Genomic DNA, 6,527 nt, shown 5'->3' with positions numbered 1-6,527 from the left:
TAGTTATCTTAAGGGTAAAAATAACACACGCTTCTCTACAAATGACTGCATTTGAAAACTAACAACCCGTGAAAAGAGATGGGCTAGTGTATTAAGAAAAACTCACTGTGTTTCTGCTGTGACTGTAAATTATTTCCTAATGCAAAAATGTTCCTACCCAGTCAAGGTATTCTGGTTTGGGGCATTTGAGAGAACAATTGAAACCCCATGAACAATTTTCTACTCCCCTCCATGCTACTTGTTGGTGGGCACAAATGAAACACATTTGGAAACAGGAAACACGATTAATATAGTGAATGAAAAGGGAGTAACACTTAAAGGTGAAAAAAAATACAGGATGCCCAGTTAAATTTGGATTTCCCTTACCAATAAATAATCGTGTCTGTTCCCGTTTTTTTCTCACGTGATGCAGTCACACGAGCCCCTGTCATCACCGCCCCCGCAAGGAACTGCGACCTTTTCCTGGTCTCAGGCTCCCACCCCCAGCCCAGACCTCAGAAGACCTTTATCCGTGACCGAGTGCCTCCACAGACATCTCATCTGCACTGAGCAGCAGTCCTACGGGGAAAACTGAGTTGCATCAGTCTGGTTTTTAGGAAAGTAGAAACCGAGGTTTAACTCTCCCAGCTGCCACGTCATAGTCCCGGCTTGTCACCTTCTGACATCAGCGCCGGTTCCTTGCCTGCGCGTTGACTCCGCCCCGGGCCTCCTCTCCCCCCGGTGGGGCAGGGTGGGTTCCTGTAGCTCACTGCGCTGCATCCCTCACAGCCATCCAAAGGACCGGGGGGCAGGTCCCATGACCGCTGCTCCCCTCCCTCGGCTGTCCATTTATAGACGCTGAGAAAAGCAAACTTCTCCAAAGAGCTATCCCTGGCACAACAAACAGAAGAAAATCTTTGATCCCCATTTCAAGACTCTAAACCCCTTGATGTTGCCCCGAGGTCTGGCCTTTAGCTACGAGCTGGGGGATGGGTCACTTCCCCAGAGGCCACTGCTCACCAGGGACTGGGAAGTGGTGTCTGTCTCTTCCTGTGAGAACTAACACAAGCCAGCTGGCCGCCTCCCTGAGCCTCAGACAATGAGGGGAAGGCCCTCTCCTCGCAGGGCTGCTGGAGATCAGGGGGTCACTGCAGTGCTAGCCAGGCCTGTCCCACCGTGGGCCCAGGGGGTCCCTGATCCAATCTACCAGCTGTTCTCCCGATTCCAGAATAGACACACTCAGCTACAGGCAGACTCCTCTTATTGATCCCCTGACCCGTGGAGCGAGGGCAATCATCACGGGCAAGGCCAGGTGGAAGCCCGTGGAACGGCCTCGACCTGCCACAGCGCTAACCGTAAACAGTCCTGTGTGTCTGCAAGGAGTCCTGCAGCAACCTGAAGGATGAAGGCATGTGCCTCCGTCAGAATGGCTGACTTGGTCTGTGCAGAGACCGGGTGGGCCTTGGAGGGTGCCCGAGGACCCCCGTCAGCTTAACCAGGTGGGGACTGCATGTGCAGGGCAGTTTCAGAGGTAGTTTCCACGCCAGGGCACCTCAGCATTTCCACCCTGGCACCTGCTCTGCGGGTGACAGTGTTTTTCTCTGGCCCTAGCAGTACAGACCATCAGAAGCTGTTTGTTTTCAGCTGGCAAGGCCAGCAGCACACCCCCAGGGGAGAGCACTCCCGACCTTAGATCCCACCCAATGCCTGAGGATGCCCAGGGCTGATCTCTCACTGACCAAGGCCAAGGCCTAGCCCAGGAGTTGCTTCCGGAGGGACCCCCTTGCTGCATCTCTGAGCTGGAGAAGCACCTACCCAGGGCCTCCTGGATCTGCTTCCTCCCTCCCCACCACATTGTTTTGCTTTTACCACAGGTCCCCATAGGCAAGACGTAGTGTTGTTTTTCATGATTTTAAAGGTTATGCAAATAGCCTCGTTCTTATAATGGGAGTACTTCTGTTACTAACTCGTTCTGTGCAGCCCCAGGCTGCAAGCAAAGTAAGTTTCTGAATGGCTCATTGCTTAGCCAAGCAAGGAAAGCCATTTAACTATGCTGAGTTAATCGAGTTATGTTTGATTGAAGCAGTAAAAAAAAAAGTGTCCAGAGAAAATAAACTCATTTAAGTCAGTTAGCTTTTCATTGATGACGGTTGCTGGAAGAGTTGAGGACATTGGGAACAATGCCAAGTGTCATTTTGATTTAAATGAAGCAAATGATTTTCAGTGGTTTTTCTTGGCTTTTGACGGGCTGGCAGATGTTACGGATGCTACCTATTGTTGTCCGAGGGGTCAGCAGTGAGTTTGATGCGAGTGAAGAATTAGCCTCCATAGATAGTCCGCATGGAAGAACTACAGGCAAAAATGTCATCAAAGAAAATTGAGAAAATACTAATTCGGAACAATCTGAAGTGAAATCTGCTAAGATGTGTTACAGCTGATGGTGGTTAACATGTATGTTAAGCAAAAAAAGTCTCGGACAAATTTACGAAGTTGTTTTTTTTTTTAAATGGAAGGTGTTTCAAGTCTGGGATTATTCATCAGTGGTACTTTGAGGAAAATATTTTACCGGTAATTCAGGATGTGGATCAAACCAGTGGTGTCAACACGAACTTCATTTGCTCTTACGCACTTAACCATCATCAAATCCTGTGAGTTCTTTTTTCAGAAATAAAAGTTTAATATCCTGATTCACCCTCCTGTACAGCAGTCTGAGGGCTTAGCAATGGTCAGCCGTTTCATGATGGAATTTTGCGGTCAGGACCAGGATTGAATTTTTTTTTTTGAAGAAGGGCCATCCTTGTCTACCTGACAAACCCTGAAAGGCTCTGCAAGATGGATTGTGTTTCTTAATAAACTCAACCTAGAAGCGCGAGGCAAAACCGCACTTAATGCGAAACATACACCGCAGCAAAGTAACGTGACAACTAGTGTTTGAATCACAAGAAGTGTGAAGCCACATTGCCCATACAATAAAAGTTCAGACAAAGGAGATCTCCTTGTTTATACAAATTTGTATTGGACGTAGTTTCTGAGCTCAGACTACTGGTCCGCGTGTCTTTCAGACCTCAATGCAAGACCAAGAGAGATTTCCGTATGTGAAAGTCAACGTACGCCATGGAAGACCTAATTTCAGTTGGAAGTGGTGGTCAATTTAATGACACGCCCCGCTCAGAGGCAAACACCGAGAGAAGAACCCAACACAATCCGATACAGGCCTCCCCGGCGACACACACGCGCAGTTGAAACCGTGCGCTCGCAGACTGGCAGCCGTACGTGGCAGCGCCCACCAGAAAAGACGTTTTCAAGAAGGAATTCGTGTAAAATTTCACCGCAGACCAGTATTAACCCATGAACCTTTGCAATCCATTTTCACAATAAAGAGTACTGATTCTGAGCCCCAATTAAGCAAAACTGTATCCCCACCCCCCCCAAAAAGAACTCCATTCTTCTCATTAGTAGACAGGCCCATATTACAGAAAAACAAAACAAGGGCAGCCCAGTGAGGGGTCTGCCCTGACACTTCCCATCCCAGGTCAGCACACGGGTTCTGGCCCACCGCCTGTGTCCGCAGTCCTTCCCTCTTTCCCAGCGGCTCCAGGTCAACACACGGACTCATTGTCTCAATCCTACACACACACAAAAGATCTCAGAATCGCTCCACCCATTCCACGGAGAGTGCCCACTAGTCAGATATAAAAATGATAAGGACATGTACCCCAAACAGTCCCAAAGGCAGACGTGGCCTGGAGTCGGGGGAAGGGTGTCCCTGCCGGGCCAGGGCGAGCCACTGGTGACACAACGGGGTCAGGCAGGGGCCTGACGGGAGAGCGTCTGAGATGCAACGCCAGTGACTCCCCCACGGGGACACCGGCCTGGGGAGCCACCCTCTGGTTCTCTGCATGGGGAAGTGGCATCACTGTGAGTGAACCCGTGAAAGGGCGTGGAAGACACTGGGAGAGGGAAGGGGGGCCCGGGGCTACCTTGTTCCTGCCTGGTCAGTGTTCTGCTTCTGCGGCGGCCGGAGCAGCTGTGCAGGCCAAGCCCTCCCACAGCATCCAGGTGACAGGGCACACGGGGGCGCCATCCCTGCCAAGGACACACCCCAGGACAGGGCCACCTTCCCTGGACGTTGCCCAGGGGCCCTCATGGGCCGGCAAGGCCATCCCCTGCCCACTCTCGGACCAGGCGCCATGAAATGCTTTGCAGCTGCTGCTTCTAAAGCATCCCCCGCGCCCCCGCACGGCCCGTCCTGTGTGGGCGCACGTGTGCCCGGTCTTTTCCTGTGGGATTCTCGGGGGTTCGGTTTGGCTGAAGACTCCTGACATGTATAGAAGGTGAATTCCACTTCAGGGAAGATGAGGAAGGTGCTACTTCCTCTGACAGGGCTCGGAAAAGAGGACGCGCCTCTCTCCCATCTACGCCCTTCCCCTCCGCTCTGCAGGGCAGGGCCGAGTCACCGTGCCCCCGTGCCCGGGGCCAGAAGGTGGCCAGAGGGTCGGAGCAGCGGGAAAGCCTCCTCCTGTTCCGCATCTCCTTGGCTCTGGTCCGCAAAGGGTGTTTGCTTCTTCCTATCCCCGGGAGCCAAGCCCGCTGGGGCAAGAGTTTCTCACCCTGCAGGCCATATGCTCCTTGCCTGGCCTTCCTTCTCTCCCTTCCTCTGGCAGTAGAGGGTGGAGGAGAAGAGGTATCTTAAGTTTAATGATTTGAAATATTGGGGTAGGACCCGGAAATGACCCCCTCGGGCTCCCTCCCAGCTCAGTGAGGAGGAAACAGAATGTTCAGACTATTTTTTGGGTTTTGTTTTGGTTTGTTGTTGTACTTGGCAGTTCAACCAGCACAACTGAGCTCTAGGAAATGCAACATTGTGAACACGGGGCCTAGGGCAGAGCCCTGGGCGGAGAAAGCATCTCGCTGTGGGTTTCTGGGGGCAAAGGTCTGACATCAAGGAGGCCAGATGACCTTCCGGAATCTTCTGGAGGCCATTCTCCACCAGGACACACGGACAAAGGCCAGGAGGCAGACTTCCCCGGGGACCAGGCCCAGGGGCGGAGGGGATTTCAGGCAGGAAGGCAGAGGCCACGGTAACATGCACAGGATAATCCGGGACATCCTATGGCCCTGCTGCGCGGGGGGAGAGAAGCAGAGAAGGCGACTCCGAGACTGGGGGCTGTGTGGACTGCGAGGCACGAGCTCCCCTTGGAGACGGGGAGGAACTGGGTGTCGGAGGGCCCGAGAGCAGAGCCCGCGCTGCATTCAGTGTGAGAAGGTGTGACTGCAGGGACCAGAGGGCTGGCTGCGGGGCTGGGGTCTGACCCGTGTGGCCTGGCCACGGAGCGGACCGAGAGAGAGGCACCGAGTGGCTGGGGGGCTCCACACGCCTATTTCTGACCTTTGCAGGAAGGTGTGAGCGTGGCTGTCTGAGGGACTTCCTGGGGATGGGGTTTGGGGTTTGGGGTTTGGGGTTTCGTCCCCCTACCCCATCGTAGGCTGCAAGACACACTTCTCAGCAGCCTTTCAGAGGGGCGTCTCTCTTGCTGAGACCAAGTCCGCACGTCGGCTCCTTTCAAAGACCAGAGAGCGCCGAGTGCTGCCCGGGAAAGCGGAAGCTGAGAAAGTGTGCCTTTTTTCTTTCCTTTTTCTCCATCTACCTCTGCCTCACCCAAGAGTCTGCATGCCCTCCAACTTTCCAGGGTGAGACTCTCCTTTAAAATCCAGGTAACAACCCCTGGCATCCACCTCCTGCGCTGCACAAGGTTCAGGGTCTTTCTCAGCATTGTACGCATTTGGGGGCCGCACTCCCTGATGGGTCTCCCCCCGCCCACATCCCTGCTGCTCCCTCGTCGTTGCTCTACCACCTTTTCCTCCCCGGGGGCTGCCAGCCTCTGTCCGTGTGCCTCCCCGGCATGCGCACACGCCCCGATGTTTACCCGAGAACCACAGACCCGGTGGACTCACCCGGGGAGCAGGTGCCTGCTGGCACCGGACCCCACTGCCCCGGTGATGCAGTCTGCGCATTCGCAGCCGGAACCCAGCCACTTGGTTCTCCCTTAATTCCTTTCCGTGGCATGGAGACAGGGGTCAGAAACAGCACTCTGGAGAGGAAAGCCATGGGGGATACACTTGAAGGACCCCCAAAAGGCAGACCAAGGAGGTGAGAGGAGGAGGCACGGAAGCCGAGGGAGCAGGGCTTCAAGCACGAGTGTGTGGCCGACAGGATCGGACACAGCGGAGGGCTCCGGAGGGCGAGATCTGAGAACGCTCTTGGGCCTAGCAGTCCAGGAAGGCGGGGGGGTGGGGGGGGTCCTTGTCCCAGACCACGCCGCACGCCGCAGGAGAGGGAACAGTTAGAATCAAAGTATTGGGCGCGGGGGGAAGGGGGGAGAATGCAAGAGTGACCCAACCGCCCACCCTACCTGCGGAAGTGAGTGGAGGTGGCCACTTAGAGACCACATTCTAAGATGCTGGCTGCGGAAAGGGGGTGGAGGGGAAACTAGCAACTGGAGGTCAACCAGAGGGCGAGGGCCAGTAAGGCCAAGGGACAGAGGTAT

This window comes from Phyllostomus hastatus, unplaced genomic scaffold, assembly GCF_019186645.2.
Source record: "Phyllostomus hastatus isolate PE091 unplaced genomic scaffold, TTU_PhHast_1.1 phas_scaffold_129, whole genome shotgun sequence".
Taxonomy (NCBI): domain Eukaryota; kingdom Metazoa; phylum Chordata; class Mammalia; order Chiroptera; family Phyllostomidae; genus Phyllostomus; species Phyllostomus hastatus.
This window is presented reverse-complemented; position numbering follows the sequence as displayed.